The sequence below is a fragment of the Mercenaria mercenaria genome, chromosome 8 (assembly GCF_021730395.1).
Source record: "Mercenaria mercenaria strain notata chromosome 8, MADL_Memer_1, whole genome shotgun sequence".
Classification (NCBI taxonomy): domain Eukaryota; kingdom Metazoa; phylum Mollusca; class Bivalvia; order Venerida; family Veneridae; genus Mercenaria; species Mercenaria mercenaria.
Genome location: NC_069368.1, coordinates 85,991,328 through 86,016,346, shown reverse-complemented (window position 1 = coordinate 86,016,346; position 25,019 = coordinate 85,991,328). Strand labels below are relative to the sequence as shown.

The window sequence follows — 25,019 nt, the reverse complement described above, 5'->3', positions numbered from 1 at the left end:
ATTATTAGAATGCGGAGCTTCCACAAAATTTGTAAAAATGATACAAAATAAAATTACGAAAATGTTAAAACATGTGTGCGGGCTAATGGAAAACTGAGCGAAAGCTTTGACAGTTTGAAAGGTGTTAAACAAGGCGAACAATTGTCGCCTTTGTTGTTTTTATTCTTTATAAATGGTATGTATCAATTTTTATATGACGAATCTATTGCCTCGTTTAATGTGGATGAATTACGTCTGTTTTTACTTTCTTTTTGCTGACGATACACTATTGAAGTCTTATACAAAGGAAGGGTTACAAAAACTGTTGAATGATTTGAATTTGTATCGTAGCAATTGGGGTATTAGTGTAAATACTGATAAAACTGTTGTGGTGGTTTGTAAGAAGGTTTAATAGGCCGGAAAATATTGATTTATATTATGATAACCATAAGTTTAATATAGTTACGAAGTTTACTTATTTAGGCGTTACATTGTCAGCTAATGACAGTTTTTATCAGGCGCTAAAGTCACTACCTCAGCAAGCTATGAAAGCTTTTTTTTTTCATTAAATTCACTGTTTGAAACGGTATCCTTGGAAACAAAGGATAAACTGAAGTTATTTGATTCTATGATTACATCGATTTTAAATTATTGATGTGAAATATGGGGTTTTCATAGGGCACCCGATATAGAAAAAATACATCTAAAGTTTCTGAAGCATATTTTAAAAGTTCGCCAACAGACAGATAGCGCCACAATTTACGGAGAATTCGGACGAGTTCCATTACATATAATTCGTAAAATAAGACTGTTAAATATTGGTTCAGAACTATTAACTTATAAGTAATTTGATCAACGTGATGATCACGGAAGTTTTATCTATAAATGGGCCAATATTATCAAACAACTACTAGACGATTTAGGATTTTCTTATCTGTGGAATAATCCAGCAGTTTCGAATACGCACATTCAAAGTGTAATTAGAAGTATATATGATCAATATTTACAGCAGAGGTTTACAGAAATTAGAGATTTGCCTAAACTCCAAACTTACTGTATATTTAAGAATAGTTCTGAAACTGAAAAGTATTTGAATTGTGTTAAGAGTGATAATTATAGAATTGCTTTGTCTAGATTTAGATGTTCTGCACATAATTTACTTATTGAAGAAAGAAGGTACAGATATATAGAAATATAGAAAGAAACCACCAAAGAATTTGCACTAAATGTAATACGAACTGCATTGAAAATGAATATCATTTACTCTTAATATGTCCTTATTATAGACAGCTTAGACTTAACTATTTACCAAAATATTACTGCCGCTGGCCAAGTTTGGTCAAATTAAAATCACTTTTAAATTGTTCACAGAGTAGTCTGATTAATAAATTAGCTAAATATGTCTACGAAGCAAACATTCTACTAGGATAATACTTCCCTAGCATATAGAAAACTTTTCATATATAAATGATTATTTGAATATGTATAATGTTGTATAATTTTGATTTGTACATGTCTTTCCTTTATGTTGTTAAGTTGCAATAACTACATATTTTGCTCATACAATTGTATTTATACATTATATTTAATTTCATGCTTTTGTCTTTTGTAAACATTGTGTTGTATCATGTTGTACGCCACTATATCGGCAATAAACATTCATTTGTTTATGCCAAATAAAATATTGAATTGAATTGAATTATCTTTTATAGATTATAAAAGAAATCGTTCTTTAAATCATACCGGATTAAAGATCCATCAGATAATCGTTTAATTATTATTAATCCAGTCAAGCAGGGTCGATACTTTTGACACGAAGTGTGCCGAAGTTGTTTTCACACCTGCATGCATTCATGACAGATACTGCTCGTTGTTGACAATTTCATTAACAAGGCAATATTTCGGCACTTTTAATCATAGCAAAAAAATGAAATTTAATGCGAAAAATCTGCGACGGCATTGAAGCCTAACAAATGAAATAAAGAATATTTATGCAAACTTAAAGAAATATAGCTTTTAAAGTTCACTTTTTTTAATTAATTTCAACATGAATGATTTATCTAAATGCTCTAGTTTCTAATATTTATTGAATATTGTCTTGGTCAATAGTCAACACTATTTGCCCCCGGTCCAATTACGTGTTTATTACATGGCATCAGAAATATTTTCCACAGTTCTGTTTTCAAACCTTTGACACATTAGCCCAGTAAACATGCGCAAGTGTAGACCAATCATATAGAACAAAACCATGGACCGATTATTTGTTTAATGAACCCATGTAATAACTATTAACCAACAAGGCATTCAATAAGTGTTTTAAAAGGTAACATCAGAAATCATATTCGTTCCTTCTAGTGTTGACTATTGTCCAACACAATTTTGTATTGAACAATAGACCGGTCAGTAGTACAAACTATAGACCGGTGAATTAATGAAGTGAGGAAATTATTATTATATATAAACGAAAGTGACTGTGGCAAACGAAAGAAATTATTTTATTCCCTAATCTGTTAATGATCAGTAAAAGCAGTTACATTTTCTTTCGCCATTTCTTTTATTTATTGCATTAAAGGAATACATATAAACTAGATATACATGTATAGAGCAAAGACGAAATTTGTTAATAAATATACAGTCTGAAAAAAGACTATAAAGAGGATATTTGTGTTTCAATGTGAGATCGAAAACGACAACAGTTGCCACATGTGAATTTGTAAGACATCGTTATCATGAGCGAAAGATATTCTTAATTTACAGTAATTATGTTTTTCAATTTTGGTCCATATTTTAATGGAATTTACCCATTTTATAGCTTTTTTGAAAATACTACATACATTCTCTATAATATTGAAATAATTGACTGAAAAATATGTAATAAAATATTTATTATACCTCACTTAACGCCCAATGCAAATTTTCCAAATATTTTAACTTGAATAATATTTCATATTCCCCTGTGATTTAATATCCGATTCTCATGCGCAATCGTTCTTTGTGGTATGATCCGAAATTTAATATCACATGCGCAACAGCGCTTTTTTGGTTTTTCGCGCATTGATATTATTTTTCATATCTCCCAATTGGGGATAGGATGCTTGACTGCAACGATCAATTTTGTCGAGACGCTTATATATACTTTAGGATTAGATTCTGTACTAGTATTCATGCATGTGTGAACCCTGTCGATTTTTTTCCTCTCCTTTTTAATAAATTGCACTCCTTGCCAAAAACTTCGAAAACAACTTTTCATCATATTGTGAATATAAAGTATGATCATAGGATATATTATATGTTTAGAAATAAGAAAGTTACCGCCGTTTTTCGAATGTTACTGCTGTCGGTTACCGGCTGAAATACGTGCATAAAAGTAGACTGTCGGGATTTATTGATATGTGAACGTCTCTGCTAAACCTAATTTTTTTTTTTTTTTTGCTACTGAAAATTCGCCACAGTTTTGGTGTGCTCGAAAGTAAAGACTCCTACTATCTTTATTTTACTTGGTTTTAATTATCAACTTTTAATGATTATTTCAATAAATCATTTAACTCTTTATGTTGATTTTCAAGTAAATAGTTTGATCTTTGTTTGTTTTGGTATGATGAAATAAATATTGCATTCCTGAAAGGTTGATATGAAAAACTCACCCCTCGAAGTATGAATATAGACCTCGGTCGATATTCCTATATCTTGAGGTGAACATCTTTTTTATAATAACATGATTCTGTACAACGTATGAATTTATACTTTGTCAGCATTACATTAGATAAGACATTCTCTTTCTAACGTATATTTTTTCTTTCTGTTATTATCAGACTGGTAATATTTTTAGAAGGGCAGCTTTTGAAAATATTCTGTTTAAGCGACGAGTCCATACATCTGTAACAATCCGGTTGGGCGTAAATTTGATAAAGAATTTAACAATTTAATGCATTCAAAGTGTAAGCGAGTAGTATTAAGTAAATGATAAATTGTGACTGTTTCAGGTATGGCTTCTTTTTTTTAAGATTGGCAAAAGATAATAGGTAAGGGCTTCTCGGAAGCACAGAGCAACACAAACACAGCCTCAGACTGCTGTTCACCTACTATCAGGCTGGTGAATGTGTGACTCCAAGATGAAAGTTAAAGACGGAGATGGTAGTTTCAGACCAAAATCTTGAATTAATTTAAGTCTCATTTATAAATGAAACCATCGCTATTCCCTTTGTGAGTATTAATAAAATTGCTGACAACATTCATCTCACATTATGCAGCCGATAAAAACAAAATAAGAGAAAAAAGACGCTATGAGATGCTGGCTGCATGTTCATGAAAATGTGACAAAACATTACGCCTCCACTTTCTGCTAAGCGTACTAAAAGCAATCGTTTAGCAAGTAAGTTTGTTATACTATAGACAATTTTAATTCGGTTGCTCCGTTGTTTGACAGGATGTTAAATGCTCTTTGAGTGTGGCAAAAAGACCTCTCAGCAATAAGTAAACAAACATAAAATGATCATTATATTACGAATTGTATTGCTACGATAATTAAGATATTGATCATACAATTTATCTTACTTTAGGAGCTGCCTTTCGTCCGCCCGAGGGCATTCTCAAGTCTTGATAACAACTGTACACTCTCCTACTACAACTGAACCTGACCCAATCTTTTCCAGTACTCCTGCTCTTTATGTCAGATAGTATGGAAACCTACACCTGAGAGGGAATATCGCCGGAGGCTTACTATGGGAGAACCTCTGTCAATTTATAATTTACGTTATGTGCACTTCAACGTAATGTGAGTAACAGTTTCGGGTGACTGCATTTTCGGTATGTGTCGTTCCCAGTTTTTTTATTTCATTGATTCAGCAAGAAAAAGTCTAATGTTAAGCGAGAATGAAAATACAAACACAATTTATCAGAAAAACATGATATTATAGAATGTTCAAATTCCTTTTTACGTGAGGCTATGATACAAAGTTTCAAAGAAATAAGGTTCAGCAAGTAAGAAACAGTACGGTATCCGCTTAATTGCGTTGTGTAGTGAAACACTACAAGCCCAAATAATTCTACGAAAATATGCATGTTTTATGTTATGAAGTAGTCTTAAAATACGAATTGTTTCAACTATTACTTGGTCCCGATTAGCACTGTGTATGATGCGATATATACAAAAAGTAGCAACAAAAAGATGCTTCCCCCGCTAGACTGTACATAAGTATTTGAGCTAACTGAACTCATGTGCTATGGAACGGACACATTTGCGCTACATGTTCACCCATCAGTTTCATTGAATTCAGTATATAACGGGTAGACATTCCTTAAAATGAGATTAATAAGACCGGAAGGGTAAGATTTCTTTCACTGGTTCTGCGTAAAATTCACCAATCAAAGAGCGCTGGAACCACTTGATCTGATAAAGCTATGACCAGTGTGATATTTTATTCCAAAAAATAAAAGAATGTATGAAAGATAAATAATTTCTTTCTTCAACCCACTAATTCTGTATAATATAGCAGAAAATTTGAAATTGTTATTATCTTTGAGGGAATATATTTGCCACAAGCATGTATTCAGTGTTTTAACAATATTTATTTTTATTTCTCGCTTACATGTCATAACATAAACCATATTTCTGAATATCACTTAAAATTCGGTAAAAAGGAACACAATTTAAAAAAAGAAATTTACATACTGAGTAATTTTCAATACAATACGGAAAGTATTTAAGTACGGATGTGTACGAACGTATTGACCTGTTTCTATTCTGATTCTATCAAACATTGTTGATATGATTAAATGAGAAACAAATATCAGTATATTATTTGCAAAAAATGAACCAAACGGAGTAAACAGTGGCAGTAGCGAGTAAACACATTTGCGGCTCTGTGTGTAAGATGGCAGTACGTTTGGGGTTGTGAACTGATTCAGCAAAACATAATATCAATTAGATTGTATCTTTTATGCTACAAAAAGAGGTTATTATGGAAGGAACAAGACTCTGATAGAACATGTTTCATTTCGCAACAATATATATTCGGCCCTGACACAGCATTAAAACATCGTGTATTGACAGCAGGCGAATCGCCTAGTTAATGAATGAATTTTCTCCCGTTATTACATGCCTTAAGCAGACTCTAAATTACCAACGACGTAGATAACTTCATCACAATATACTTACTTGTGTAATCCTAATTTCATCAGTGTCTCAGACATTAGAAGTTCATGCTAAAATTGTTGGCTAATCTTCACTGGTCATCTTCAATGTTATGTCAGGTCTCTTATGTCATGCCCAACACAGGTTTTCATGTCATAATTTTCATTCAGATATTTCTGTTTGGCCTTCCGACTAAACAACTTATATATGTACTGACTATGAATGTGACTAGTTCAGATTTGTGACTCTTGTTACCTCTCCCTCTTCTAACTATGCTAGACACAGTTTTAAAACTTGGTTTTGTGTTCAGATTGTTGAAATATTCAAATATCTACATTTGTATCAAGTGCAAATGTAAAAACTAGAAATAATGTTGAAACGAAAGTTACATACACAGCTTTCTGAATAATTTTATAAGAAAAGGGGTTAGTTACAAAATTTTATAATTACATTTGTAATAGGAATCTAACTTTTTGCGATGCATCTTTTTGTTTCTGAAAGAAAGCTCTAAAAGAACATATGAAAAGTGAAGAATGTCATGAAATGTCACTTAACCCTTATCCTGCTAAATTTCTGTAATGAACTTGTCCATCTTTCAATTTGGAGAGTACCATTAACTGTTAAATTGGGCGCATACCAAAAAGATACTGACTGTATGGCGATCAGTGCAGGTCGTGATCAGAGTGCACGGATGTGCAAGCTGATCATGATCTGCCAGAATTAGTCGTGTCTTGCATGATAAGGGGTAAAATTAATTGTCCACCTTAAATAATCAGTGATTTTGTGGTTTAACAATATCAAATAAAATTGTTTGGAAATCACCTCCATAGGAATTATACCACAAGGTCACAGCCCAAGTGATATATTGATACACATTCTAATGAGAAGTGATGAGTTATTCAATGATGAAATTGCTGTTAAGTTTGGGATATGTTTCTAGCTCGACTATACCAAGTATGTGGATAGCTATCCTACTCAACCCAGCGTTAGAGTCCCTTTCGTGTCCACACCTTAGTTTAAGTTTTGATGCACTTTCACTTAATCTCTGTTATAAATTACTTGATGGATTTGCTTCAGACATAAAATATGGAATATATTCCTCATCCTTACCCACATCAGATGACACAAGGGCCATACTTCTTGTTCCAATTTTTCATGAAATATGTCCCCTTTTTACGCAGAATTTATTTTATTTTTTGATGCACTTTTTATTTCTGTAAGTACAGGAGCCTTCTGTCAGAAGAGATTTCATTCAGACTTACAATATCACCCACTTCCTATGACACAAGGGCCATCACTTTTGCACCAATATTTCATGAATTATTCCCACATTTTACTTAGAATTTCTGGTTAATTTCTCCATTATTATACAGTGTAGTTCTTACTCATATGACAAAAAGTTCGTAACTTTTGCACAAATATTTTATGTATTTTTACTTAGAATTTCAGTTTAACTTTTATGTTTTTTTTTTTCATGATAAATGCTGTTGTTGATAAATGGATTTGATTCAAACTTTGACTGATTGTTCCACATCATCATCCACGTCATATTAAACAAGGACCATAACTCTAGCACCAGTATTTCATAAATCATTTCCCCAATTTTCTTAGAATTTCAAGTTAAAGTTATAATGCTCTTTTTCTCTATCAAACTTATTACTAAAAGGATTTTATTCAAACTTAAAGTGGCATTATGTACATCTTCCTGCACATAGTGTGTTTTTGATGAATGTTTTATAAAAGCAATTTTCGGTTGCTGTGCATTTAAATGTGTTAAATTAACGATAATGCCGTATATGTATTTGAAGTTGGTGCTCTAGAAAATAAAGAAATCGGACTAATAAAATAATAGTTATTTTCTTCAATCTTCAGTGCAGTAATTTTCCTTTCCTATAGGTAGAGATTTCTGTAGTTTAAGGAAAGCAACTCCTGCGTGCAGTTTGACTTTTCTTAAAAGGACTGCACAGGGAATTATCTGAAGTCAGAATATGGTTTTTAAATAAGAAAACAGGCGTTTTCAAATATGTTCTTTTTTCCTGTGACGTCATGTATATATTTTATCCACGTTTGTTAAACAAAGGGTTAGGGTTAGGGTTAGGGTTTAGGTTTAGGGTTAGGTTCCTTTCCTATAGGTAGAGATTTCTGTAGTTTAAGGGTTAGGGTAGAGGTAAAATACGATATGAGATGAGATTGAATGAGATGACGGCTTGTGATTGGTTGATTTTTTCATGTGACTTATTTGGTTTTTATTGGATGAAAATATCACGTGATGCGTGCGCACATCTTGTTTTTAAAAAGCACTAACGTTTCATTTCTGATTTGGATGCTTTTGACTAATCAGCTTTTTATATAAGAAATATAAAAGTAAAAGTGTTTCATTTCTTTAAAAAAATATTGGATTTAGGACATAGACGTAAGTTACTTTATCTATAATTTATTTTAATGCACATATATTTTTGTGTAAGTTTATATTGAAGAAAAAATAATATTAGAATAATTTTGCAGATGTTAGATTTTATATGAACGGTGTTATATCTACCGATGTATTAGATGAAAGCTAATGGTGTTTGTTATAAGTGGATGATTACGATATAAAATGAGATTGAATATATATCACCATTTGATAAATCATCATATGCGCCATACATGGTAATAATATTTATCAATGAGGGTAACCATTTCTAAATAAATAGTGAGTTAAGGTTTAGCAAACTTGAGATTCATAGGCCAAACCCCTAAACATGCCTCGATAGAAGTGACATATATAAAAGCGTAAAATCATAGAAAATTAAGAATGAAAAAGTTTTGTAGTAAACCTGTAGTTAACTCTAGTAAACCCCAATAGGTGACTACGGTAACCATATCTGAAATTATGTCAGAAGATACTGTTGTGTTAATTACAGTTAACTGGAGTGATTAACAATAGTTAACTGGAGTAGTTAACTATAGTTAACTGGAGTAGTTAACTATAGTTAACTGGGGTAAAGTGAAATGTGGCAGAAATCGTTAAAAGTGATAAGTGTTATAGTTACTCCATGTTTTATCAATAGTAAAATATATGTATAAATCATTATTTTATGATAATTCTTTTGCGCCAGACATGGTATTTATATTGATCAATGAGGGTAAGCATTTCGTAGTAAATAGTGAATCAAAGTTCAGCAAGCTTAAGATGTGCATTTGTGTCATTGGTCAAGGTGGAAGGAAAGTCCACAGTGAGAGGGAGAGAGTAAGATAGAGAATGAATCCAGGATACAACCAGAGAATCACTAGAGAGCGGACTGCAATTGTATTGGCTGATTAAATTAACGGGCGGAGTTTAATGAATTGAGAACTTTAACAAGTACTAAAGATAGAAAGTTTGTTTGTGTGTGCCTTCAAACGATGGCATAGATCTCTGTATTTGGTTATGGTTAGGGTTTAGGGTTAGGGTTAGGGTTTAGGGTTAGGGTTAGGGTTAGGGTTAGGGTATTAGTGAGAGGAAGATTCCGTGCATAAAAGCGTTCACGGAAGTATGTTTGCGCATGCGCGAGAAATGCATTATTGGTAAAATATGTCATCATGCGATGGCGTGCTCTGATTGGCTGAATTCAAAGTTGTTGATAAAGAAGACGCCATTTTTGTTACATAGTGAATGCAGTAGGAATATAGAAGCGTAATATTTTTGATTTTTTTGCATTAATGAAAAGGTAAGAAATGTATAATTAATTGGAATTTTACGAGCAAAGATGTTTCTGTTTGTCCGCTGCATTTATTTCCGAAAGAAATATCATAAGCATGCATAAAATTGCTCGCAGGTGTTATTGAATGTACATGCATGACGGGTAGCAATGCTGATTTGGTTGTTTTAATCATTTTTATATAGGAAATCAGTGCTCGAACCCGTTTTTGGGACGAAAATGGCACTTGTGGGACCATTGTCCGTCCGTAGGTCTGTCTGAACGAACTCGCCGTGCGTTCGTGCGTTCGTACTAGTCTCATTGCATATAGAATACGTCATAAGGTCACGTGAGTTACGGAGCTATAAATAGATGCCATATGTCACATGACGTGTGATACTACACCATATTCTTAAACCCTGAAAGTGAAAGAAAACCCAAACCCATGACTCTTACCCTAGACCGACAATTTTGCTCGAACCTAAGTCGGACCCAAATCCCAACCCAAACCCAAACCAGACCCAAACGTTTACCTAATGTCAAACCCAAACCCAGTAGTCAATTGAGGAAGACACCCGACCTTTTGATATTGAACCAGTTCAAAACAACCCCAAAGAGAAACCCCCCACTCTCGAACCCAAACCCAAACTTTAATCCTAACTTTAAACCCACCGCAAATTCAATCACAAACACAACTGAAACCCAAACAAAAACCAAAGCCTAACCCAAACTCTCAGATCCAAACCAAACCCGAAGTAAACCTAATTCAAACCCAAACCAAACCCGAACTGTGAATTGACAGTGACCTTTACCCCAGACCCAGACCGACTATTTTGCTCAAACCAAAGTCAGACCCAAACCCTATCCCAAATACAAACTGGAACGAAAACCCAAACACAAACCCAACCGAAAGTCAAACCTAATCCCAAACCTTGTAAACCTTTTGATATTGCACCAGTCCAAACCAACCCCAAAGAGAAACCCAAACTCGAACCCAAACCCAAACTTTAACCCTAAACTTAACCCACCCCAAATTCAATCCCAAACACAACTGAAACCAAAAACAAAAACCCAAACTAAAGACCCTTACCCCAGACCGACTATTTTGCTCAAACCAAAGTCAGACCCAAACCCAAACCCAACTCCAAACTGGAACGAAAACCCAAACCCAAACGCAAAGTCAAACCTAAACCCAAACCCTGTAACCCAAACCCAAACGAAAACCTAATGTCAAACCCAAACCCAAACCAAATAGTCAATTGACTATTAACCCAAACCCAAACACAACCCAAATTCAAACCGAAACCGAAACCCAACCCCGAACCAAACCCCAAACGGAAACGTAATGTCAAACCCAAACCCAAACCCAATAGTGAATTGACCAAGACACCCGACGTTTCGACAATGCACCAATCCAAACCAAACCCAAAGACAAGCCCAAACGCAAACCCAAAACCCAAACGCAAACTTTAATCCAAACCTAAACCCAACCCAAATTCAATCCCAAACACAACTCAAACCGAAACCCTCAAACCCAAACCCAAACCAAACTTCAACACAAATCTAAACCTAAACACAAACCCAAACCTAAACCCATCCCAAATTCAATACCAAACCCAAACGAAATCCAAACAAAAACCAAAGCCTAACCCAAACTCTAAGATCCAAACCAAACCCGAAGTAAGCTTAATCCAAACCCAAACTAAACCCGAACTGTCAATTGACAATGACCCTTACCCCATAACGATCCATGTAGCGGCTGAGTGAACTCGCCTCGATAAATCCGACCAATTTTGCCAAGTATGCAAAAACAAATATCTTCTCTTTGCAGGAAATACAAATATCACTCACTTGAAATGCTTTATCCATTTTATAGTCCAATAATCCTACACACTGATATAAATTATATATCCGAAAGTGTCCAAAAAACAGTTTTATCGTCAGTATTAACGGAGCCATATAAACGTGTACTAGACCCTACACTTCACACCTTATATCTATATTATGTTGCATTAGACTGATTGGTAGGAGGCATTTGTAGCCTATCCCGATGCTTACTTAGATGTCGTATGACGATAAAAAACTGGGGGTTTTCTCGAACAATTAGTTTATACTGATCAAAATACAAGGCTGTAGCAAGAGGTTATGAATTAACAAGAATCACTCTGTAAACTACAAAATGTACAAGAAAATAAATCAAACAGATATGCCACTCCATGTAATAGGAACTAATACATCAAATTATTTCTTTACATAATTAATTCCATTTGTCTGTTTCTGCAAACAAGAGATGCACATATATTAACTGTTTGTGAAAGGATATCTCTAGGATGCCTCCACAATGTTTCAACACTTTTGTATGTTTTCAGTTCGCCTATTGCATGCACAACACGCACATTTCCTGATATATCTGTTAAGTTTTCTGTATTTTCGTCTTTCTCCGGGATGCTTTCGCCTCAATTGAGCGGACTTGTATGGCGTCATGATACAGCCCCTATTTGGATAAATTTTGTCCAAGAGCAGCAACTCCTCCAGAAATGGCAAATCAGTACCTATCTGCTGCATTAGCCCGTACTGCTGAGCATCGTTCGGATGTCCTAAATATCCGCCCTCTATATGGCGTATAAAGTCATGTACATCAGAAACAACCTGTTTATCAATACAGTGAAAACAGCGGTGCCCTGAATAAAAATGTTCCTGTGGTTCTATTTCTGGCCTATATATTTGATGGGATGTTCCATCTATAGCACCTACAGCCATAGGAAGTTTGGCCCAACCACCTTGCATAGCCCGCCATTCTGCAACTGCCGGCCATTCAACATAATGCTGTAACTTGTCATAATCAATTTGGGATCAGAGTTTTGATTTCACCCAGTCACCAGTGGGCACACTTATGCCAACATGGTAGCCAACAAATGGTATGTTGGATATGTTCTTATCTAAATCATGAAAAGAAGCATTCTGTTTCTTACTGAGAGCAATGGTCACGTTCAGGCTCAAGTGAAATCAGGTTTTGTAATTGAAGTAGAGTTTCTGGTGTTTCGCCAGTAAACTGGTAAAATTGATACCTGATACATCTTCAGCGAAATGTCTAAAACGCAAATCTGTGTTTGGAGAAGGTGGCAAATTGACGATGACCATCAAATTAGTTATGAGATCATTACCATGTTCTGTATGATCCGGCAGGAGTGGCACAAGAGCTGGCAACAACGCCAACAACAATCGTTTTAGTTTTTCGTCCATGAAACCTGAAGTAAATGAATATATACATGTGTCAGATTCAACACCTTACAACAGTTTAAGTCGCTTTCATAACGTAGTACACCGCTGTAAAATATGTTTATAGAACGATTTTCACGTGCGCTTTGAAATACATCTGTACATAACGTGTGTATCAATAGCTTTTTCTCTGGCTTAGGGAAAAATGAATGCTTTTAAGTAATACAAATATATGAAACAGTATCATGTTCTAGATTATTTTATGTAAATACAAAAAAAGCAAATACTAACCTTTTTTTTCTCGAAGATTTTTTCTTTACTCAAAGTAATTAATGCGTACATGTAAACACGTTTATCTCGGCAGCAGACAATGTAGCAATACATTAGGCCAGACACATGTGGTTTTCATGTTATTTATTTTTGTTGTTCTCCATGAACCCTTCTACAACGAAAAAAGAAGTCTGTAAGAATCTCAAAGGAGGAGACTTTGTTAATTTTACAATAATATCGGGAACATCCGACTAGATTGACAGATGTTGTTGACGATGTTCGGCAAAATACCGACCGTTTGTCTGCAGCAGCTCAAGCGTTATATAGGACGGGCTCCGTTAAACAACTTAGGGACAGTATGTCAATAAAATTATTAAAATTGTTGGCAACACCAGATAACATAGATGATCAAGATATAAGTAAAAAGGGTTACAGTTAAACATTGATAAAATCATATCATTATATGGTATAAAGGAAAAAACATTGTTCGAATTCAACTTTAATACAGCATTCTGTCTGGGCCATCATGTCCCGGTGTATCAAAAGTACAAAACACGAAACAATGACGATGAAAGTCAAAACGAAATCAGTGAAAACGAAATCGTGAAATCACGATGGTGGCCGATGTAATTCGTTTTAACCATCGTGGTTTCATGTTTTCTACACTTTCGAGATATTGTTATTGATATTTCAACTTCAATCATCGCGGTGTTTGGTTTTTTGTCAATGTAGTTTTATTCAATGCGGTTAAGAAAAAAAATTAAAATCACGATGGTTAAAACAGAAAACCATACATTTTGAATCATTTCGCCGCAGGAAATACACGATGCATGTATTTTGTTTTGCTTATTCATCAGTATCGAAAAACTGTCCCTGAGGAATATAATTTCAGATTATTGAACAGTAGAAAAATGTACAAAACACAAATTATACGCTGAATAATTATATGAACTCCAATTTTTTATTGGGTATAATATTCAGCTTTAAAGTTTTTCTTTTTCTTTTGGAAGGACGCAACGATTTGGTTGTTCAATTTCCCGGTATCATTCAGCGCCGTATTGGATATAACTTCGACTCATGAATTGCCCTGCCTATTGGTATGATCAATTCATGCCTATAATCAAGTGATCGTGATGTCCCTACCGGGGCATTATAAATGAACGTACAAACACATTTATAATAAATACTTTTCAAACTGATATGTTTCAGGCAAAAAGTGAAGCTTATTCGTGCACAGGAGCGGAGACTCGTAAATCATGCTCAGCCTAGGCAAGCACCGGCAGAAGACCAGGCTGGACTGCAACTTATAAATCAAGATGTAGCTGCAAGACCAGACCCCGTGGCACTACCACCTAGGGCTCCCAATCAAGTTGTTGCACCTCCACCGATAGCCCTCGATCAAGCTGTAGCACGTCCACCTAGAGCTATTGGCCAGGGTCACCACCGCGGCAGGCAATCGGTCTGGCTGATCAAGCCCAACATCAAGCAGCCGATCGCGATGACATAGCGGCCGGACTTAGTTCCGACAAAGAAATAAATGATGAACCACCTCGGCGTCGTCGGCGTCTATCTGACTTGATCAGGGAAAACAATGAACGATTTCGTGAAAAAAAACTGTTCCAAAACTGTTAAGAGAGTATGGTATTGACCTTAATAATTGATAATAAAAATAATGCCGTGGAATCAAATTACTTATTTTTATCTATATTATTCTGCCCGCCGTTAAACAAGTTTGATTTTTTTTTGGCCTAATTATTTTACTTTGAATGCTTAGAGATGCCCCCTACACAGGTAAATGCGTCCTTAATACGGTGTACAACTCGTCATCGGGATAAACTAGAAATGCCTAGTATTAGAAAGATATCAATTTTAGTCACTGGTTTGCACTAGGTTTCTACATTTTCAAGTCTTGAACATAGATAATAATAACAATTAACAACAACTATAACTGAACGTAGTGAAGTGAAAGACATTTCGCTATACAACAATGTAGATGCTTTCCGACCATACTGATCTAATCTATTCATCTTATTATCTGTACAGATATCAAGTTTTATTTTGAGTTTGGTTGTGCAAAACTGCATTAATTACGAATACATGTAACTCTTTTTTACAAAACAAAATCATGTAAAAGCCAGTAAAAATCTTTAAAGACATCAGTTGTCCTACTTTTCGAGCTAACTTTTGTGACAAATTTGCATGTGAAAAGCTTGACAAAAACAGTTAGAATACAGACAAAACACAGTTAGAATACAGCTATGTCTGCCTGCCTGCCTGCCTGTCGGCATCTCTCTCTCTCTCTCTCTCTCTGTCTCTCTCTAAGAAAAATTTGTTAGTGATTTAAAAGATAAAAACAGGGATGAAGAGCAAGGTTATAGTGAAGTGTGTTCAATGTTGCAAAAAGCGGCATTGAACTGCTCAATGGTTGAAAGGAAGGGAATGCCAGGTGGACGATAGTCCTGAGGAAAAAGGAGTATCTGTAGTAGTCAGTGGTTGCAGAGTTTAACCTGTAAGACAGCTGATGATAATGGCATGATTGCCTTGTTAGGGGATAAGATATATCGGGAGTCAATGCGCCGGAGATCTAGCCTGCACCATTTTAGACAATATAGCATGTCAGTGACACTGGAAGTGCGGCCAAAGTTGGACATGGTCCAACTTTAGGCCGCTTCTATTTGGTCTATTTCGGTTTGTGTGTATGGAGACCAGACTTCGGAGCTATATTCCAGCTGTGGTCTGACAAGGTTCTTATATGTCATAGACTTAAGAGGTTTGGATTTAACCTTTATATTCCTGCGAAGGAAACCTAGAGTTTGATTTGCCTTTTGGTTGAACTGTTTATGTGGGCGTCCCACCAGAGATAGTTTGAGATATCCACGCCAAGTATTTTGCCGAGGTTGTCACCTGCGGATATTGACAAATTGAGGCTTAGGTTTGAAACAAAGCTAGTATGCAGCTCGTTGTCTATTCATTTACTACGGATTTGACTATTGTGTGTTTGGCTGTCATTCTGTTCCTGCCTGAATGACAGTTTAGAGTTTTCACGTCGGTGCCGTTTTCCCATATATGACCAACGCCCCAATCAGAGATTAGTACTTTAAGTTCGAAGGGATAGTACAGGAAACAGGAAGTGTCCCATTTTAGAGATATCGCCTGTTCTTTTTTATATGTCAGTTGTATAACAACAGTACACGGAACCTCAACTTTAAGACTTATCCGAAAGACTGTTTGCGAATTTAATGGGTCGGTTCCTGTTCCTAGAACCTGGTAATCTGAGAACGACGTGTATTTTATATCATATCAACAGGCCATGTTTTGGATACACTGGAAACGCAGGTTGATAAAGAGGTAAATTTTGTCAATTTAGTAAATCTTACTGAAATACGAAAGTTAGTATTTTCTATGATAATTACCTGTTATAACGGTATGCTTTATATTACGGTTTAAGTATAAATTTTAAAAGTAGTGTGTTTTCCTAGCTTGATCCCATGCAAGTGTTTGATCTAAAAAACTTGCATGACTTATTCCGGACAAATAAGTTCGCTGTCAAAGAACCGATTATAGAACGCACAAGCTATTTTGTATTTGTATTTTTTTCACAAATAAGTTCCTTTGCTTATTGATTAGTCGAATGAAGGAGTTAATATTGTCAATAAAACATAACCTGGAGTAACACTGACCACATAAACACGTGAATGTAGAATTATCTAGACTTCCATTTTTTAGTAAAAAGTATGATGTATTTTGACTTTAAGACCACATCACATTGCCATTAATGATATATGTCGTATGCAGTCGATGTTTACTAAAATTTGCCGAATTTTATAGTTTTATTCTTTTTTGTGTACCGGAATGCAGGCTCAAATCAAATGCAATGTCCAAAGTTCATGACGTATTTAGTTAATTTCTGTAATTTACAAATTATATTGTTACGAAGCTTATACTGAAGTTTTAGTTGTATTCAGTTATGTTTACAAAACTTGCGCGAATACTTTGATGCAATTGCAGCAAAATTAGTCTTGTAATGATCATTTCTACAAATAATCGGAATGTGTGTCAGTTATCGGCGGTGTTCACAAGACAGGCATCGGCACATAATTGACAAGTATTGATTTTCAAATAATTTTGAAGCCACACAGCGTATAAAGTCTTTTAATAAAATTACCTTTGAAAACCTGTTAAATCAGTCCATTTACAGCAGCTGCCTTTTATACAAAATAATCCTCGCCAAAACCGAAAAATTTCGTGCAATTAGAGGAAAACACTTGCATCTGAATATGTGAAGATGTTTAAGTAAAGTACTAGTATCCAATTCGTGAATCTAAACAAATAAGGGTTACGGAAATCATTCGAGAATAGAAACATACGAAATAGTCGATGAAGGGACTAACCCCTTTTACGACACCAAAATAAGCCTACGCTTGTGTTTGTATTAAAACTACACGTGAACAGAGAGTTGAATTTCATTCTGTATTCTCTATACACCAAGGAAAAATGTCACAAAGTATACTAACATTGACTTCATCCCAGGTTTCGACAGTCAGTTACTCTTGAACTGGTCCCTTACACATGTCAAAATACAGAACCAAATGTTATACACTCAACGAAAGTTATAATGTGTACCATTATCATGAGTATGGAATCACCTTTGTTTTGTGATTTATTACTTTAATCAACCATAACTTGCAGTACAATCCCGTATTGATGTTTTTACCAGTTACGATAAGAAAAGACAATATCGCATAGAGTAAAAATCCGTTGAAATGCACGTGCAAAATGAATGAGTTGGGTTTTACGGCGAATCGACACAAAAAGGTCATATATCGCCGAGAAATGCACGAGCAACTCTATTTGTGGTTTGAAATAAAATTGCACGTGACTAGATATTCAGTGTACATAATACCCATACGAAAAACATAATATGCCCAGGACAACAATCCAAGAAAATGGTATAGACAGGAGGCTAATTTGGTTATGTGCTCCTCATTTGGAGGTGCGTTCATAAAATCTTTTTATTTTTTACAAGAAAACAATTTGTTGGTAAACATTGATTACAATGCAAAGTATTTTGTCTTAATTGTTGTTCTAAAATTGTAAGTTGTTCATACATAATATTACCTTTAGTGGCTTAGATTTCAACACTTACCTATTTTACGCAGTACCATTTTATTCGTCACGTAGGCTTCATATCGGATTTTAATTTTGTTTACAATACCTTGAAACAATAATAATTTTCTGATAAAATGAATTAATGTTCATTCTGTCGGAAAAAGAGTAGGTCTAAATACTTTAGATATGCGAGTTTGTTACTTAACAAAACGTATAGAAAGTATATAACAATGAATTCTTCTTGGAATGAAGAATACGACCAGATAGTCACACTAAGACTACGACTCTTTTAGTCGCACGATGGTCATGTTCTTTTTAAAAAAAACAAAGGGCTGCTTCAAAATGCATTCGGAGTTCACTTTAAATGTATTAATATACTGACAAGACATGTATATAGTTCTTGCCAACCTTTAAGTTAACGCACTGGTGTTTTAAAGACTGACAATATATGCTAAAAATGTACGCTGCTATAGATCCAATAGCACTATTCAAATGGTATAGTTTAATATTTCTTCAAGAATATTTAACACTTCTTTTGCCAAATATTCTAAAAGCTCAAATGAAATCTTAAACATGTGCTTTATAAAAATATCTACATTTTTCCAACGTTCTACTTAATTTGATAAACGCATTATCGTTCCTAACTTCGTAAAAAGATTATTTCCAAGAATATTACGTCTTTTAAACATTTGAATACCAAACTAGTTATTGTCAGCCCTTAGTCTACACCCAGAGGTGAAAACTACTGTACAAAGTATACATCGCAGCCATTTACACAATTCAAACGTGATGGAGCTCTAATATTACTTCAATTGAATTTTATTATGTCAATAACGGCCTTTAATAAGGGGTTTTAGCATGCCTGTAACTTAAGCCTGACAACATATCAACAGCAAAGGCACATTTCATGATGTCCGCTGAAGTCGTTGAAAAACTTAAATGTTGTAAAACTCTGCTGGACCCCTCGTCCGACTTTTATGCATGGAGGGACCTCTCTGAACATTTGCGTATAGTTTGGTACACCTTACGATTTCCGCGAGTCAGTTGGATAGTTCTTTAAATGACATTTCGGACACACGAGGTTAGGTAAAGCAAGTCGGAGACTCGACACCGACCTAAAAAGCCCTAAAACATAACTTATGGCAAGCTTAACATTGAAGTGGCTGCTCAAACATATGCATTAATTTGGACGTGCTATTAAAGCCTCCGGGTTAATCTCAGAAAATTGTAAATACGTATGTCAGAATAAGTCTGTAGAATGGATATCATTAAATTATTTCGTTGGTTACTGCATATCTATCGTTTTTGAGGGTTCTTCTACATAATATACATTAACCTTGAGTGCTTTTATAAACAAGTACTGTCAAAAAGTATCGAACTTGCTATGTTTATGATAATTACCGACTAGTGAAACTGAAAATACGCTTTTTTCTGACTGCCCAGCTGTGTTCATTTGCTGTACTTGTTATACTTTGTAATTCTGAACAAGACGAATGATACACACTTACATTTGGAATTTCTTTTTAACAAAGAGTCTTAGAACAAGGTTGCCTTTTTACAAAAAAATATTATGTAGAACATAATTATTTACAAACAATAAGTGTATGTACACATCATTCAGTACATTCAATCCTTCTGTGTATGTTTGTGTCATTAACGGTAAAAAGATATAAGGGGCAACAACGTTAAGTAATTCATAATAATTGTTTTATTTTGCAGTGTAACAGATTCATGAATGTCTACATAAATGGAAGTATCTATCATCAATTCACAATTATGCATAGAAAGTTGTGCTACAAAAGGAACTAGAATGGGGTCGACATTAAATTACACACGCCCCTGAGAATGCTTCATTCAATAATGTTACAAACGGCGGCTTAAAAATGTTATCAAGTAAAAACTGGGACAAAACTGAAACAATTGAACACAAAACAAATGCACATATCTGTTTGATGTTCATGATGCTTTACAAATTTTATCTGAAAGGAAGACAAATATAGGACACTACAATAGTAACAGCTATCAGAAAACGGGCAAAAACTCCAGGAAGAATCACCGACCATCAAGTCCGGACAATATGCGCATGTCCACTTCATGTTGTTGATGTTTACAACCAAGTTTCAGTTGAATGGAAACCGTAAAACTTTTGTTCACAATGTGATGATTTTTTTCGAAGTCCGAAACGGTAACAACACCAATAAAAGTAAGTCGGCGATACAGTCCTCATGTTGATGATGTATTCCGAGTTTTATATGAATTTGATGACTGTATGAGTTAAGCTCTTCGGCGCCTGGTACATAAAAGGAGTTTATTATATATCAACATCATCCCGATTGTTAGTACGCTTTTCGAAACGTAGTGAGTTGGGGTCATAAATCTAGTTTAAAGAATGATTGATATTTGAGCTAGCAGTCCTGGTAATAAATTTAACATATCATTTTGTTATGACAGATATTTGTGCCAAGTTATGTGAGCGCCAAAAAATTCATAAAAATATACAGACAGAAAAAGAAAATCTATGTTAAATTGTTGACCTTTGCCCTTTAAGATGACATGTTTTAATCTAGTATGCGTCACATCGAACAGTAACGTTCATTGACTGTGCCAAGTAATTTGATAATCCACTAAATTATGGAAACTATGGGAATCTCACTTTCCACCACTGAGGTTACTTATCATCAAAAGTACATGCTAAAAGCAATAGCACATTTACACTGAAAACATTATAAAATGTCTCCCCCTGTACTTTATAAATGTAAATATGGATCAATTTATAGAGATACAATGTTAACTGTCCAATATATGATATTTGTTTCTCTTAGTTTAATACAATTTCTGGTCGGACAAGAAAAAGGTAGACTAACAGACAAACCGCAAACGTATAGTTTTTCAACCACACTATATTATCAAGTTACAATTTTTATGTAGTACTCTGCTCAGAAAAAAATATTTTTATTGTGCCATTACTGACAGTACACATATTTGCTTGAAAGAGATAGTAAATCAAGAAGCACATTTCGAAACTTTCATATTTTATGAACAGTGGGTGACCATGTGGAAGAACCATTTTAGGTTTGAATAAAATCCTTTTGGTAACAACAGCTAAATAGTGAAAAATACATTAAAATTAAACTTAAATTCTAAGTAAAAAAGAGGGGAAAAGTCACTAAATATTTGTGCCAAAATTATCGACCTTGTGTCATATGATAAGGACGACAGTGTGGAAGACTTTTTGTAAGTTTGAACCAAATTCATTAAGTAATAAGATAAGTGAAAGTGCACCGACATTAACTGGAAATTCGAAGTAAAAAGGGGCATACTTCATGAATATTTGTGCCAGAGTTATGGAGTTATTTGTACGTGCCTTGATTTCAAATTTGTCCTATTTTTTTCACAGCACGTTGTAAATCCGTGTTTCGAATCGTGATTTATGCACATCTGACTATTATCTGTGCAGACTTTAGGCATTATATCGTGATAGCTGCCCGTTCATATGTTTAAATCTTGTAAGTTAATTGTGCTGTATAGGACAGCATGTCCTGATTTCGAGCTGTTGTCCGTATTTGGTCAGAATGCTAGTTATAACCGTGTTTTCAATTAAGCATTGATATAAGCCTTTGCTAGATTTAGGCGCTATCTTGATTTCAATCTTGTTTCCTTTTCTGTTAAGAATATTTCATTTTTCAGTGTTTCAATTATTTTAATCATGTTACTCTTTCCTTTAATTAATGCACTACATCAAGATGTCAGTCCGTTCATGTGGTTAACGCTTACTATGCTCTGAACAAACATTTTCAACAGGGTACATGGAAGATCATTACACAACTAAATATTCATGAAGTTGTTCAATTTTATTTTGTTTATCTCTTTGTAAAGTAAAGGCACTTTATCAAAATGTCTTCCCATTTATTTTGTTAACTTTTGAAAGTTGTTTTGCAAAAAAGATCATCTCTTGATTTCGACCTATTATACTTTTTGTTATACAACATGAACCTAACAGATTATTGTTTCGAATCGTGGTTTTGATAGGTTTTATTTTACCCACCTCTTTGCAATATTATCGCTCTGCATCGAAGTGTCTCTCCATCTCATCTATCTAGTTATCTATTACTGTGCTGTAGACAAAATAGTAAATATTTACACGTGTCTTGAAAGCCATCTTTTGCCTGACTTTGTTCAGAATACGTTATATATTGGTGTTTCTAATTGTGCCTTTTGATCACATTTATTTTCTTAACCTGATAATTATTATGGCTCTGCATTAAGTTATCTATCCGTTCATTTGGTAAACTCTTACAATTTCTGTTGTAGACAGCGTCATGAAAACTTACTATTGTCTTGTCCTTTTTGTATTCCTTTCAAACTTCGACCTTTTGTCCGACTTTGTTCATAACACGTGATATATCTGTTTTCCAAATAGTTTTATGTACATTTGTCTAACCTCTGTGCAGACTTACGGAATCATATCATAATGATTGTCCGTTAATATGTTTAACACTTACAAGTTTGGTGTGCATTGTAATATTTTATTTTGTAACCTCTATGCTTGATTAAGGCACTATAAGTTATGTTGACAACAGCATTATTATTTACACGTGTCACGATTTCAACAGTTTGTCCGATATTATTCAGAATATGTTATATTTCAGTGTTTTTCTTACCACTATGCTAAAGTAAGCTACGACTCTGAGGTCTCTGTACGTCTCTGTTTTAAGCTCTGACTGTTTTTAACGTGCTCTGAATAAAGATGGACAAAGGTTCAACATCAATACTCCAGTAAATGTCCATGATATTGTTCAGCTTTATTTTGTTTATCTCTTTGTAAAATAAAAGCTCTATACATAATTGGCTGCCGATTTATTTAGATGAATCTTACAAGTCGTAATTCAAACAGGAACACGATTATTTATCTGTGCCTTAATTTCAAAATTTCGTCCAATTTTCAATAGAACACGTTATCTATCATTGTTTCAAATAGTGTTTTTCGATTTTTTTCATTTTCTAACCTCTATACAATAGTATGATTATACATCTACATGTTTCTCTGTCAATATAGTTAAAAACATAATAGGTAAGAGTGAATTTCTCGGAAGCACAGGGCACCAAAATCACAGCCCCAGAGCCACGTAGACCTACAACAAAAATATTACAGACGGGTTGTTTCAAGCATCTCACAAATACATATAAATTTATGCTAAGTATAGATAGAGGGGGGGGGGGGGATGGTAAAGGGGTAAAATGGGTTGGGGCGAAGGAATTTGAAGGGGAAAGCAGAACAAGGACGAACACACAAAGGGAACGCCATGTTCCTTAATAACAGTCACACCACAACGTAAACCACAATAGCGCAGACACTCATGTACAAAAAAACAACACACAACCGCACACAACTAAATAACATAGAAAAACGAACAAGTAGGATACAAGAAAATAGTAGGGCACGTTTTAGACTCACAAGCATACAAACGCACCCACACAAGGTGGAAAAAACCAAAAACAATCGTGTACCGTCTAAGGAAATGTGTTGTAGCCAAAATCAAAAATGGTTACTCGTTTATTGATTGCGACCTTTTGCCCGATTTAGTTCAAAATACGTCAAAATACGTTATATATCTGTTTCTCCAATCGTTTTTGTATCAATTTTATTTTCAAAACTCTGTTCTCAGTTCTCAGTATCCATGGCATAAGCGTCTCTGTCCGTTCATGTTTTTTATTGTAGACAACGTCATGACCATTTACTTGAAATTGGTTTTGACAATTTGACCGCCATTATATTTCACTGTATAAAATCATGACTTTTGGTCAATTGTTTTTTAACCTTTTGTTAAAATATGGCTCTCCATCAGGATGTCTGTCCACTCATGTGTTTAACGGTTACAAGTTGCATTGAAGACAACATTATGAATATTGCCTCCTAATTTTATTTCGACATTTTGCACGATATTCTTCAAAACTCATTATATCACTGTCTATCATTGTTTCAGAACATCCTTTTTACAGTCTTATTTTTCAACTTCTATGCATTATTATGACACTACATCGAAATGCTTCTCCGTTCATCTAGTTATCTATCACAAACTGTGTTTTAGACAAAATCATAAATATACTTACTCGTATTTTGAAAGCGACCTTTTACCCGATTTCGTTCAGACTACGTTATATATCTGTGTTTCCAATTGAGTTTTTTGCTCAATTTTATTTTCTAAACTCTGTCGTAAATTAAGACATGACATCAGCATTTCTGTCCATTCATGTGATTAACTATTATTAGTTGCATTGTAGACAGCATTATGATTATTTGCTCGTGTATTGAATTCGACAATTTGCCCGATTTTGTTTCAGAACTCATTATATACCAATGTTTCCAAAACGATATTTGATAATTTAATTTTCTAACCTTTATGATAAACTAAGGCTCTACATCAGGATATCTGTCCATTCACATGGTTAACTCTTACAAGTACTGTAGTACACAACATCATGAATATTTACTCCGGTCTTTATTTCGACCTGTTGTCAAATATCTTACAGAACTCTGTATATATATTACTTTTTCTAATCATGATGTATATGCAGTTGGTTTTCTAATGTTCATGCTTAATTTAGGCACTGCATCAGGATATCTGTCTGTTCATGTGGTAAACTTTTAC

At 34.4% G+C, this 25,019-nt stretch overlaps 1 protein-coding gene across 1 annotated transcript in view; it reads right to left on the bottom strand.

The window, feature by feature from the left end:
- Positions 1 to 3,064, bottom strand: part of LOC123523229 (uncharacterized) — a 48,718-nt gene extending 45,654 nt beyond the window's left edge. The window contains exon 1 of the mRNA XM_045300949.2: positions 2,872 to 3,064. The gene's annotated coding sequence lies outside the window, so the exon portion shown is untranslated. The remainder of the gene's footprint in view (positions 1 to 2,871) is intronic.
- Between the last annotated feature and the right edge of the window lie 21,955 nt (positions 3,065 to 25,019).